Source organism: Bos javanicus, chromosome 20 (genome assembly GCF_032452875.1).
Source record: "Bos javanicus breed banteng chromosome 20, ARS-OSU_banteng_1.0, whole genome shotgun sequence".
Taxonomy (NCBI): domain Eukaryota; kingdom Metazoa; phylum Chordata; class Mammalia; order Artiodactyla; family Bovidae; genus Bos; species Bos javanicus.
This window is the reverse complement of record NC_083887.1, coordinates 3,247,158-3,261,372: the sequence shown is the minus strand read 5'-3', so window position 1 is coordinate 3,261,372 and position 14,215 is coordinate 3,247,158. Positions and strand designations below refer to the sequence as shown.

General features: G+C 47.4%; 1 non-coding gene across 1 annotated transcript; it reads right to left on the bottom strand.

Moving 5' to 3' along the window:
* Positions 1–11,984: 11,984 nt before the first annotated feature.
* LOC133233848 (U6 spliceosomal RNA) lies at positions 11,985–12,089 on the bottom strand. Its single transcript, XR_009731896.1, has one exon. It is a non-coding gene; the product is annotated as a U6 spliceosomal RNA (small nuclear RNA).
* Positions 12,090–14,215: the final 2,126 nt, after the last annotated feature.

Genomic DNA, 14,215 nt, shown 5'->3' with positions numbered 1-14,215 from the left:
CACCAGACCTCTTTCTCTGAGCAAGGAAACAGGAGAAAGCGGGCAGGATCCGGGTGAGGACCAGCCCCTCTCTGAGCGACTATGAGAGGGCCAGGTTAGGGGGAGGCGGAGGACATGACTCACTGGGTCGGACACAGAAGATCCCAGGAGGAGACGTTCAGGAAGTGGACCCACCCTCCCCCACCCGCCTGCTGTTTCAGGGAGCACATCTCACTCACATCCCCAAGCTCCTGGACAGGAGGCAGGAGGGAGGGGAGTGGAGCAAAGGGAACAGGGGTCATTGGAAGGTTAAATGGGGACATAAAGGATCCTGGGGAGTCAGGGGGTAGGGTGGACAAGTATTCCAGGGTTGATGGGCCAGCGAACAGCCATCACCAGGGATTCATGAGAGGTCCTTGGGACGAGGGGGCCGTGGACAATCAGTGGGAGCCCTAGGGGTGGTAGGAGAGACCACCAAGGGGGCTGGGGTGGTGGGTGGAGTAGCAGATGCCCTGCCAACAAGCCCTCAGCACTGACCATTCCCCTGAGCACTGGCCCAAAGAGGGCAAACCAGAAGCTCCTACAAGGCAGACTGAGGGCTCCCTGCAGACAGGCCAGGCCAGAAGGCTGGGAGTTCACACTCACTGCGGGACCCCTCAGCCAACGGCTTCCGTCCCTCTGGTGGGCTCAACACCACCTCACAGGGCCGGAGCCAGAGAGATCCTTCACTATTAACGTACCCACTCTGGGGCCCCTGCCCCCACCTGTCTCATGGCCCCATTCCCCTTGCCAGCACTTTCGGGAATCACTTTCCAAATAAACCACTTGTATTCACATCCTCATTTCAAGGTCTTCAGGGAGGGAGCCAGCTGAGACAAGAAAGGAGACAGAGGAGGGTTTCTAGGAAGTTGCAGGAGGTCAGTGAGGGAGGAGAATGGCCAAGAATGGGGAAGAAAATGATGGGAAGTAGGGTCAGCCTTTGTGCAGGGGCAGAAACCAAGACACGCCCCTGGCCAGGCCCTACCCTTATTAGCCCTCTCCATTTCTCTGTCAGGGCTCATCACCCTGAGAATGAGGACGATGAAGAGGGTGAGGCGAAGCCTTTGCTCAGGCCCTGAGGAGACATCTCTCCCAGGACAAGTACAGAAGTCTGGGGACAGAGCTAGACCTCTAAGCCCAAGCCCATTCCCCCTTCCAACTTAATAGACCTGGTTGGAAGAGTCTCGGACGATAGGATGGTTGAGGTCCCACCCGAGTTTTCCAGGTACTGTAGGTCTGAGTGGTGGCCGGCTCACCACAGCCTTTGAACTGGGCTATGGGAGGGGTTCTCATCAGGGGGCTCAGGATTCAGGCAGCTGCCAAGTGACAGTGCTCAACCTCAGCAAATTGTCTGAGAACAATTCGTTCTGAGGTCTGTCAGAGAGCAAACCTCAGACACTGTCCGAGAAGTCCACCCCTCTGTGTGAGACTGCCACGACTTCCCTTCTGCACGTCTGCATCCTCTCATCCCCTGAGGCAGCAGATACTGGTGATTGTCTACTGGGTACCAGATACCCTGCATATCAGGAGGGTGCATCAGAGAACAAAACAGGCACACTCCTTTGCCTTTTCAGCCGTGGGCAAAACCAGACTGTAAACGAGAAGACAAGAGGAGAGACGTTGTTTACAAACTTTCAAAGAGTCCTAAATACGTCCTAGAGAGCTCAGGAATGGTAGAGTGAATATAGACGGCAACATTGTATTGGAATCATCAAACTTGCTAAGAGACTGCTGCTGCTGCTGCTGCTGCTACGTCGCTTCAGTCGTGTCCGACTCTGTGCGACCCCATAGACGGCTAAGAAACTAGATCTTAATTATTCCAACCCCTAAAAAAAATGATTATGGGGCATGATCCAGGTCTTAACCAACACTACAGTGTTGATCTTGTTGCAATATAGGAATGTATCAAATTAACATGTTGTACACCTTAAATTTACACAATGTTAAATGTCAAGTATATTTCAATTTCAATAAGAAAGACAAACCAAATAACTGCAAATTGAGAAAAGTTCTGTGAGGGAAATAAGATGATATATTAGCAGTCAAAGGCAAACCCAGGGCTTCCCTGATAGCTCAGCTGGTAAAGAATCCACCTGCAATGCAGGAGACCCCAGTTAGATTCCTGGGTTGGGAAGATCTGCTGGAGAAAGGATAGGCTCCAATACTCTTGGACTTTACTTGTGGCTCAGCTGGTAAAGAATCCACCTTCAATGCAGAAGACGGGTTTGATCCCTGGGTTGGGAAGATCCCCTAGAGAAGGGAAAGGCTACCCACTCCAGTATTCTGGCCTGGAGAACTCCATGGACTGTATAGTCCATTGGGTCGCAAAGAGTCAGACACGACTGAGAGACTTTCACTTTCACTTTCAAAGGCAAGCCCACTTTGAAGAATGATTAGGGAGGGCCTCTTGAATGAGAAGAGTCAACTGACACACACTGAGCAACGCTCATGACCGGCATTACTTAAGACATAGTCTCATTCAATCCTCATAGTTTTCTAGGATTCCCATCTACAGATGAGAAGCTGAGGCTCAGAGAGTGACACGACTTGCCCAAGTCCAGCGCAGCTGGGAATGGCAGTTCCAGGCCTCTACCCCAGGAGACCTGGGTCTTGCCTTGAAGTCTTTGCCTGTTCCAATCTCTTAACAACCTTCTCCATCCTTCCTTCTCACATCCTGGCTAAATCTCATTCACCCAGCATGGAGCTCACCTCTTCCAGGAAGACTTCCCTAACTTGTGGTGCCTGGGTCAAGGTCTTTTCTTTGTTTCCACAGGCCACTAGCAGAGCCACAGTTGCAAAGTGTTAAAACTATACCTTTACCTCTGGGAACATCTCGTCCTCCTGCTGTTCACATTGCTACAGCAGACTTCACCATGCTAGTAAACGGCCCTTCCCTAGATGGCATTGATTTGTTGAAGAGTGGGCACCTGGTGCAAGCTAGGACAACCAGAAGCCTTCCCTGGGACTTTGGAGTTGGAGCCCAGAAAGAGGAGTCTCTGTGCACATGGCTGGAACCATATGCAACAGTAGCCATGTTCTGCCACATGGCCCGAGCAGCAGAAAGGCCAGTAGGCAGTGAGCGAAGAGTGGACATTGTTGCTGGGAGAGAAGTAGAGGCGAGAGACAGAGAGAAAGCACTCCCTGGGCTCCCCACCACCATGCTCAGTCTGAATCAGCTAGTCCATGGCACATATCCAGCTCTCGGCGGCCAAGTGTGCCCGCAGTGTCCTTCTCCTTACGGTTCCTCACAACCGAGAGGCTCCAATTACAAGCTGCTCAATAAGCATTTATTAAGTGAAAGAATTGGTCCAAACGTCGTGCTGATTCCACCAAGTCTCTCCTTGATGGTATATTAACACGTGTGTGTCGGTTGCTTGGTCATGTCTGACTCTTTGTAACCCCATGGACTGTAGCCCTCCAGGATCCTCTGTCCATGGGATTTCCCAGGCAAGAATATTGGAGCTGGTTGCCAATTCCTACACCAGGGGATCTTCCTAACTCAGGGATTGAAATCACATCTCTTGCATCTTCTGCATTGGCAGGCAGGCTCCCCACCACTGTGCCACCTGGGAAGCCCCATACTAATGTGGAGAATAATAATAACAACAAAACTATTTTTGTCCAAGATGGAAAGTCCTGAATGGGAGGTTCCTTGAGTCTAGAGAAGAGAGAAACAGTAGGACACATCCCAGCAAGAAGTCCCATCACAGGGCTGGGGTGACACTCCTCTTCCCGGGCTGCCTTTCCTCTCTGGGGTATCACCCTCAGACAGAAGGTTCCGGGTCTGAAATGGGTCCCTCCCAGTGACCTGACCAGCTCTCGGGTGTGAGCTGGAGGAGGAGGCATGGGTTTGCCTGGGAAGCAGAGGTCACCAGTCAGAGCGGATGCTTTGAATTTAGACCCGGGTTTATGAGCCGCAGCAGCCGCCAGCCGAGGACAGGGCCCAGCCCTTCCCAGGCCAGGGGCCGCTGGGAGGAAGGCTCACTTTTAATGGTGTGCCTGTTTCTCCCAAATATTACGCTAGGCAGGGAGTTTGGACCAGAATGAAAGCGGAGGGTCTAATTTTAGACAGTACCTATGAATGAAACTTGACCCAAGCTGGGGAGGAAATACCTTCCACCAGCCCATGCCAGGACCAGTGTGTGTGATTTTCTGCTAAATTAGGCAGCTCCAGCAAACAGGTTACTGCAGGGCTTGGGACGTTTTTCTCTTTTCTCTCCACTTAGTTGGTCAGACTCTTTGTTTCTAAATATACATCCCTCCTCCCCTCAGCCCCCTTCTTTTACGAAAGCTCCTGGTCACCACGTCCCTGCATGTTCTGGCTGGTTAACTATCTGTTCTTCCTCTTTTTTTTTCCTGCCCTGCCCTTCCTGGTGTGGCCCTGCTTAAGACCAGCAATTCATGACATTAGGTCAAGTGCATGGGACTCCAGAGTCCTGGATATCACACTACCAGAGGCAAGCGTCAGCTTGATTTGGGGTCAGACAGAAGCCAGACCTAGACCGTGGGATGGATGAAGGCGGGCATCTGGTCTGTCCCAAGTGCCTGGCAGGAATCTAGGCTCAGTCAACACCCGGCAACTCTCTGTCCTCTCGGTGGCTACATTTGAGCCCACTTTGATTAGAGCAGAGTTCATTTCTTTTTGCTTTTTTTCTCAGAAATGATTCAGCAGTATCACTCAGGAACAAAAGAAGAATATGACCTGCCATCACCATAGGCATTACAGTGGCAGAGAGGGAAAAGGCAGCGCTTAGGAGCCAATGGGTCAGGACACCCATGCAGCCCCATCTCTTCCTGCCTGTGTGATCTTTGGGGAGCTTCTTGTGCTTGATAAACCTCGGTTTCCTTATCTTTGAAATGGAGATGGCCATCCCTACTTTAAGAGTGGCCCGTGCCGGTGACTCTCTCCTCGGGACATTCCCAGCTCCAGCCCCACCCAGGGCCTGGCCAGACTTGGGGGCGAAGGCGGAACCGAGTCAGCCAAGCAGGACAGAGGCTGGAGCAGGACAGCGGCTGGAACGCAGCTCCGTTCCCAGTCTGGGGCGCGGCCCTGGCCCCGCTCAGGATCCGGTTCATCTGTAGCTGGGCTCTGTGGCTTTGGAGCAAAGCTCTGTGGGGCGTCCTAGGAAGCCTTGCCAACTGAGCAGGTCTGGGGGGTGGGAGAGTATGCAAGTTTCTTGGTGGAGACCACGGTCCTTGCTGAGATAAGCTGGGACCTGTGGGCTCCCTCCCCAGCAGACCCTGACCATTTGCTTGGCATATGTCAAATGACTCAGCCATTTGGGACCCATTTTTCCTTCTCTAGAATTCTTCCCACAATGTTCCTGGGAAGAGGAAAAGAAACTTCCCTAGGAGATGTGTTTATCCCTGAGCATTTATTTTCTTTGGGGGTTTGGGTTGGGTGCTTAGTGGGGAAAAGGGAACCATTAGCAGAATCTTCGTCTCTCTTGGCCACTCTTCTCAAAACACCTACCCTAATAAACCATTTCTCTGTGAACAGAGATTCTTGATTTTTTTTTTTTTCATTTTCTTCCTTATTTCTCCTTTTTCCCCTTCCCTTTCTCTCCTTCCTTCCTTAAATGTTTCTTTCAAGAGCAATCCAGCAGACCCGGTTTGCTAACTGTGGGTAGAGATGGAGTGGAGTGGTTACACGTGGGTGGAGTGGTCTTGGCGGGCTCTCACTGCTAGTACAAATCCATTTAACCACTGTCAGTGGGTTCACACAGCACCTGCAGGGTATCCTAAGGACTATTGTAGGTGCACGCCCATGGGAGAGGGGAGAAGAAGCATGGATGCAAAGGAGGACAGAGGAGGCTGTGATTTGCTCTGCTGACGTGGTCAAGAAAGGGGTCCTCAGGGAAATGATGTCTGGGCAAGGCTTTGCAGGTTGAAGAGGAGTTCGCCAGGTGGACAGGAGGGGTCTAAGCACCCCAAGCAGGGCACAGAGTGCACAGTGGCAGGGAGTGTGACCAAGTCTGGCATGCAGCAAGTCACATAGGGGAATCAGGGTGGACACTGGGCTTTACAGCCTCTGAGGACACAAGACACAGGGGAGTCCAACACAATATAGGCTGAATCGAGGCCTCTAAGGGCAGTTCAGGGAGTCACAGAGGGCTAGAGGTGGCTTTGAGGGGCTCTCGGGGAAGACAGTCGAAAGGAAGGGCTTCTGAGGGGTCCATCAGTAATAACAGCATTTCCCCAGTAAGGGAAGAGGACACTATAGCACAGAGCTCACTGGGGTCACCCCAGGGCACTTTTAGAATACAGACTCAGCGCCTCACTCCAAGAGAGTCTGATTCCATTGACTGGGGTGTGGCCTGAGGAATCTGTAGTTTTTTAAGCTCCCTGGGAATTTCATTGCACTCAGCATTGAGATCCACTGCTCCCAAGGGAGGAGACAATATGAACAGAGGGGGCAGAATGAGGCAGGGAAATAGGGAGGCATTTTAGAGGAAGGGCAGCCAGACCTGCATGTGGAAAGAACCAGGACGGCACACTGACTTACTCACAAAGGGCCACAAATCTCAGGTTCAGAGGCCTGATCTCCACTCTGTCTGTAGGTGGAAGACACTGAAATTTTAAACAGGGGTGTAATCAAACCAAAGACTGGAAGCAGGGGGAGGCTGGAGTCGGGGCAGCTGTTATGGACTGTTGGTCAAGGGAGAGCTCCTCAGCCATGAGACCAAGTGCATTTCTGAGCATCTGTCTGCTGGGTGCCTATCAAGTTCACTCTTGTTATTATAGTAGATGCGATGGTTAATTTCATGTGTCAACTTGGTTTGGTCCCAGTACCAAGATAGGTAGTCAAACATTTCTCTGGATACACTTATGAGGATGTTTTGTGTTTGTCTTTTTAAACATTTCTTTGTGTACTTGGCTCCAACAGATCTCAGCTGTGGCGTGTGAGCTCTTGGTCACGGTGCCCAGGCTTCTCCAGCTGTGGCAGCCGGCCTCTCTAGTTGTGCTGCACAGGCTTAGTTGCCATGTGGCATGAGGAATCCTAGCTCCCCACCAGGGATTGAACCCACATCACCTGCATTGGAAGGTGGATTCTTAATCACTGAACCACCAGGGAAGTCCCATGGGATGTCTTTGAATGAATTTAACGGTTTAAGTCAGTGAACTCTGAGCAAAGCAGATTGACCTCCGCAATGTGGGTGGGCCTTATTCAATCCATTGAAGACCTGAATAAAACCAAAAGACTGACTTCCTCTGAGCAACAAGGAATTCTACAGCAAATGGCTTTCATATCTGAACTGAAACACTGGCTGTCTTCTGGGACTTAAGCCTAACTGATAACTGATAGCCTAACTGATAGCCTTTCAAACTATAATGTCAGCTTGTCCCTTGGTGTGCAGTTTGCCAGACCACTCTGCAAATTTTCAACTTGCCAATTTCTACAATCGTGTGAGCCAGTTCCATAAAATGCATCTCTCTCTTTCTCTACCTCTTGTTTTTCTGGAGAGCCCTGACTAATACCTCAATTCCCTTACCAGTCTGCAGCGTCAGCAGAGCTGAACTCTCTTGCTAGCAGGGGCACAGGGATGCCTCTTGGCCAATCCATAACGATCAATGTAGCACAACCTTCCTCACTTCCTGCAAGAGCTTGCTTCTGTAAAATTGGGCGTACATCTGGGTTTTCTTTGTGTAAACTAAAATCTCTTAAACTCAGAGTATCAGGCAAGATGCTTTCAGCAACAAAACCCCAAAACCTCAACTCATAAACCATAAGTAAATATTTAGCTCATGTTTAGCTCATGAAAAGTCCAGGTGCAGGGCAGTTTCCAGAACTGGCTAGCTTAGCAGTTCAGGGTTGTCATCAGAGTGGACTCCTTCCAGTCATCCTCTGGGTCTCCGTGTTGGTTTCATCCTCAGCTGGGTAGTAACAGCCACAGTGGTTCCAGATGTCTCAACCCCACACCGCAGCATCAGGGGAAAGTAGGAGACCCTCACTTTCTGTGGCTTTCTCTTAAAAGAGAGGAAACTCTTCTGGAGAGCCTCCCGCAGCTTCCTCTCTCATCTAATAATCAGAATTGCTCTTCATGGTCACTCCTGAACCTAGGTGGGTGACGTCATATTAACTGACTCAGACTAACCCCCTTGGGGGCTTCCCAGGTGTGTGCGTGCATGCTAAGTCACTCCGGTCACGTCTGACTCTTTGAGACCCTATGGACTGTAGCCTTCCAGGTTTCTCTGTCCATGGGATTCTCCAAGGAAGAATTCTGGAGTGGGTTTCCATGCCCTCCTCCAGGGGATCTTCCCCACCCAGGGATCAAAACCGTGTCTTTTACCCGCTCCTGCATTGGCAGGCAGGTTCTTTACCACTAGCAACACCTGGGAATCCCAGTGGTAAAGAATCCACCTGCCAATGCAAGAGGCATAAGAGATGAGGGTTCGATCCCTGGGTCAGGAAGATCCCCTGAAGTAGGAAATGGCAACGCACTCCAGTATTATTGCCTGGAAAATTTTACGGACAGAGGAGCCTGGTGGGGTCACAAAAGAGTCAGACATGACTTAGTAACCCACCAAACCCCCTTGAATGCACTGGACGTTGGAATGAATGATGACACCTACTTGAGTGTGCCCCACAGCTGCAGAAGCCTCTATTAAAAGAACCCCTCTGAATTACACATCTGTTTGGTAAATGTGCCGTTAAAGAGGTGGGTTCTGACAGGTCTAAAGGTGACGCACATTGACAGTTATTCTGAATTATATTTTACTGTATTTTCCCCCTCTGAGTGTTTCTAGAGGCCATCAATTGTCCACATACGACACTGCCAACAGGTCACTCTCTTCCAAGGTGGCTTTCTCAAGGCTTGTGTAAGAGATCACACTGTATATAATGAGGATCTGGGAAGAGAATGATGACAATATGCCAAGAGCAGTACATACAATATGTCATTTAATTCCTGTAGGAACTCTGGAAAATAGCTCTCATTATCTCTTGTGTCAGTTAGGGATGCTTCAGGTGTGAGTAACAGAGAACCTGAAGACTAACATTGACTTAATTACCTTCTGTAACAATGAGTCCCAAATGCAGTAGTTCAGTGTCATCATCAAGGAACTTTCTATCCTTCCCCTGATTATCCCCAGTGCCTGGGCTTTTATTTATAGGCTCTTCATATCATGGTTGTAAAATGATTACTTCAGCTACAATCAGCACACCTTTGCACAAAGGAATTCAAGGCAGGAAAGAAAGGGAAGGAAAATGTTTTGCATAAACCTCCAATCAGATTTCCGATTGGTCAGACTTGGTCACATGCCCTCTCCCCAGCCAATCACTAGCTTAGATCAAATATGTTGTATCCACATGGTAAGCACATTCCCACATGGATGAATTCTCTGATAGCAAAGAAAATGGGTAAATAGCTATGTGGTGGGTTATTAGCAGTGTTTTATTGTTCAGTCTCCAAGTCATGTCTGACTCTTCTCAACCCCATGAATTGCAGCACGCCAGGCTTCCCTGTCCTTCACCATCTCCCAGAGTTTGCCCAAGTTCATATCCAATGGATTGGTGATGCTATCCAACCATCTCATTCTCTGCCACCCTCTTACCCTTTGGCCATCAATCTTTCCCACCACCAGGGTCTTTTCCAATGAGTTGGCTATTTGCATCAGGTGGCCAAAGTATTGGAGCTTTTACCTATTTGCCACATGCCTATTTTACAAATGGGCTCCCCTGATAGCTCAGTTGGTAAAGAATCTGCCTGTAATGCAGTAGACCCTGGTTCAATTCCTGGGTCAGGAAGATGCACTGGAAAAGGGATAGGCTACCCACTCCAGTATTCTTGGGCTTTCCTTGTGGCTCGACTAGTAAAGAATCCACCTGCAATACAGGAGACCTGGGTTCAATCCCTGGGTTAGGAAGATCCCCTGGAGAGGGGAACAGCTACCCACTCCAGTACTCTGGTCTGGAGGATTCCATGGACTGTGTAGTCCAAGGGGTCACAAAGAGTCAGACACGACTGAGCGACTTTTACTTTCACTTTATTTTACAAATGATGAAACAGCAGTTCCAGGAGGTTAAGCAAAATGCCCAAAGTCACCCAGGCTTCAAGAGGCAGAAGTAAGATTTAAATTCAGGTCAAGGTATTCCAGACCAAGGGTCTTTCCATAGTCAGATGATAGCAGGTGAGGATATATGTCCTGAAGTTCTTGTTATTCACATTCCTGAACCTTCCATTGGCCAATTGCACTTCATGCTGGCTGTCCATGATCACCCCAAGTGTGGATGGTACCCCATGCTCACCGACCACTGGCCCCATCACATATGCAACCAATCCAACAAGGACTTCCAGTTTGTTATTTGGAGGGTATTAAGACACAGCTCTGCTGGCAAGTACAGTCATTAACATCCAGCCGTTAAAGGCAATAATTCCGTTTGTGCTGAGACATTTTTATGACATCCAGTGAACATGAGAGAACTGTGAGCAGAACCATTTATAGACTTAATCCTAAGGCCGGCAATGATATAAATGTAATGCTTTTTCCAGGTGTGGATGGGGGGAAGCTGCATGCATAAACTTTGAGTTGACAAAGGACTTATGTAGAAAAGGAGAGGGTCACAGGAAAACACAGCGTACAAAACTCTGGTTAGAAATCAGGACGTCTCCTTCTCCTTCTAGTCCCATCTCTGACGTTTGCCAGCTGTGGGACCCTGGGCTGGCTACCTCTTCTCTTTGGTTGAACCTTCTTCCCATCCTTGTTTTTGCCCACACAAACACACACACACACACACACACACACACACAAACCTAATTCCAGAGAAGAACTAATTCTTATTCACCTTTGTTTTCTTTTTATTGTCTAAGGTCTAGCCCATGATGGGTCCTCAGAAAGTGTTTGAATCAGTGAATGAATGAGTAAATAAATGAAGTTAAAAGATGACTCTCTCCCTTGAGGGAGGAGTAGTAACTGATTTCCACATTCTTATCTACAATAGAGGAGGAACTCAATCCAAGCTAAGTGAACATGTGAATGAATGAAATGTTCCCAGTCATCTATTATGTTTACCGACTCCACCTGGCCTTTGCACTTGCTGGTTCTTCTGCCTAGAACTTTCCTCACCTTATTCATTCTCATCACAGCTCAAATATCTCCTTCTCAGAGATGCTGAACCCGCTCACCTTGTCCAAGATTCACACTCCCACTTCTGGCACCTCTGTATGTTTCACCACATTGCCTTATTCGTTTTCCTTCCTAGTACTTTTCTCAGTGTGCGACGGTTTTATTTATCTGTGATCTTCCCGCTCCCCCAGTCTACAATACAACGAGTTGCAACCGGAGACTCAAGGTTCCTCTCGAGTTTCAGCGGAGGACTTGGGGTTCCTCTCAAGTTGTGTTGGGGCAACTCCTCTCTACCAGTGATGTGCAGGGTGGCTCCCGTCCAGTTGCCACGTGTGGGTGGCTACTCGATAGTTGCAGCATGGGGCTCCTCACTAACTCCTTGAAAGTCAGGCAATTCAAGAGTCTATCTTGTTCACTGTGGTATCACCATCAGAATGTCTGGCACAATTCAGAAGCTAAATAAATAATTATTGAGTGAATGAGCAAATGACTATGACTTCCAACCTCTTATAAGCCTTCCAATCTGTTTCCCTTTCCAGAGCCAGAGGCTCTTTCTCATCCACCCAAATCCCTCCAGGACCTCTCACAATATAAAGCATCTCAAAAGTTTTTCCAACTGAAGCCCACATGCCCTAGACACTGTGCTCTGCAACAAGAGAAGCCACTGTGATGACAGAGTACCCCTGCTTGCTGCAACTAGAGAAAGTCCATGCTCAGCAATGAAGACCCAGCACAACCAAACATTAAATAAATAAATATTTTTTTAAGTCTTTCCAGCCTTGGTGTCAGTAATTTCATACTGCTTTGGACCTCCTACTCCAACCTTCTCCTATCCCCAGCCCTACCCTTCATCCTTGGCATTACTGGCTATGTTTAATTATGGTCCAACCACGCAATGGAAAATGATAAAGCTACTAAAAATAATTTGCACGTCATCCTTGTGCAGGGGCCATGCTAATCTTCTCGGCATTGTTCCAATTTTAGTATATGTGCTGCTGAAGCCAGGGAAGCCTGGTGTGCTGCAGTCCATGGGGTCGCAGAGAGTCAGACATGACTGAGCAACTGAACATCAACAACTAAAAATAATAAAGAAGTGCTTTATTGACATGGGAAGTTGCTCATAATACATTGTTAATTAGATTAAGATGTTTCATATAGATTCATATAGATTCTATTTCTACTAAATCTCTGTGTGTAGGAGTACTTATATGTGCATGAACCATATGAAAGCAATTGGAAGATTATGCAACAAAATATTACCAGGGATAGTATTTGTGTATTTCCTTTATGTTTTCCAATTTTCTTATCATGTTTCTATATCCCTTATATAATTTCTGAAAATATTAAAATGAACCATGTGACATTGCTATTTTGATAAACTAAAAACGGCCAATTGTCTTCTGTTTCATACGACTGGATGAAACAAACTATAAGATCACCTAGCATTTAGGCTGAGTTGAATTTTAGAAAGCATTAGAAAGAATATAAAGACTTAAGAAATCCCAATGGGATTAAGTGATACAAACTGCCATGTATAAAACAGATAAGCTATATTTTGTATAGCATGGGAAATTATACCCATTATCTAGTAATAACTTTTAATGGAATTTAATCTGTAAAAATACTAAATCACAGTGCTGTACACCTGAAACTAATATAATGTTAAAAATCAACTCTACTTTCACTAAAACTAAGAGCCCCAAAATTGTGTGCTGGGTGGGACCGCCATGTAAAGAACCACCCCATCAGGAGAACCAGGTTTAAGGACCAGGTCTTTTAAAGCTAAAAGGCTGTGACCCATCTATGTCCCATAATAGGGCACTAAAGTCCCCATCACTGCAGACCGACAGGTGACACCTGAGAGAACTGATCAGGTAAGAACTGGGAGGTGATTTCTGTTGTGGTTGTGGATTTCAGGCTACCTTGCCTGGGCTCCATACATAGAGTGCCTGATTTGAGAATCATTTCGCCTGTTATCACTTGAGCAGAAGTCAGCTCTGCACCCTGGGAGGCTGTCAAGATTCACCAAAGGAAGGACAGGAGGAGGGAGGAGAGGAGAAAGGGAAGGAAGAGAGGATATTTATGTTTCCCAAGCGCAAAAGTCAGCAGCTGGAGCTTTCCCTAATGTGCTAAGCATAGTTTCTGAAAGGGGAAGTGACGTCCATATCTATGACGATCATTTGTAAAAACTCAATGGTCAACACTGAAGGAAAATCCCTAATTTAGACACTCAAAAGAACCTTTTGTGAAGTAATGACCCTGATGGGCTGTGGCATTTGTCAAAAGGTTTTGTCATAGATAAGCACCTAGCTCAGAAGCAGGAAGTCAGAGTAAGGGAGATGGCAAGAGCTGTGGAAGGTTCTGGGAAAGGTCATAACCAGCCTTAGTCACTGTGCTCAAACCACAAATCAATAGGCTTTGAATATTTAGTGTAGACATTCACCCTTGGCAAGAAAGGGAGCTTCACCCAGTCTCTGGAAGGCAAGGACGGTGTATGCTTAAATGCATTTGAGGAAATAACAGCAGGAAAGGCAAATATAATATAACTACATGAAAAAAAAAAAAAAAGGCAAGTCTCAGAATTTGAAAAAAAAATTCACCCAAAAATGACAAATAGCTAAAAAATTTCTATTTATTTAAAAATAAACAAGAGTGGGAATTCCACTTTACTGGAAATCAAACAAAGGCAAATTAAAGCAAGAAGATGTCTATTCTCTGTTGTAAAACTAACAGCAGTTTTAAAGGTTAAAAGTATATAAGATCCCACGCTGATGAGCGTAATATGAGTGTCCTCAATAACTAGATGTGGAACTGTGAATTTTTATATATATATATATATACACACATATATGTATGTATGTATATATGCATATATATAATATATACATGAGATTTGGGCTTCCCTGGTGGCTGAGACAGTAAAGAATCTGCCTGCAATACAGGAGACCTGGGTTCAATCCCTGGATAGGGAGATCCCCTGGAGAATGGAATGGCAACCCACTCCAGTATTCTTGCCTGGAGAATCCCCTGGACAGAGGAGCCTGGCGGGCTACAGTCCATGGGACTGCAGAGTCAGACACGACTGAGCAACTAACACATTCATTCATTCAACAATATATAACAGAAATTT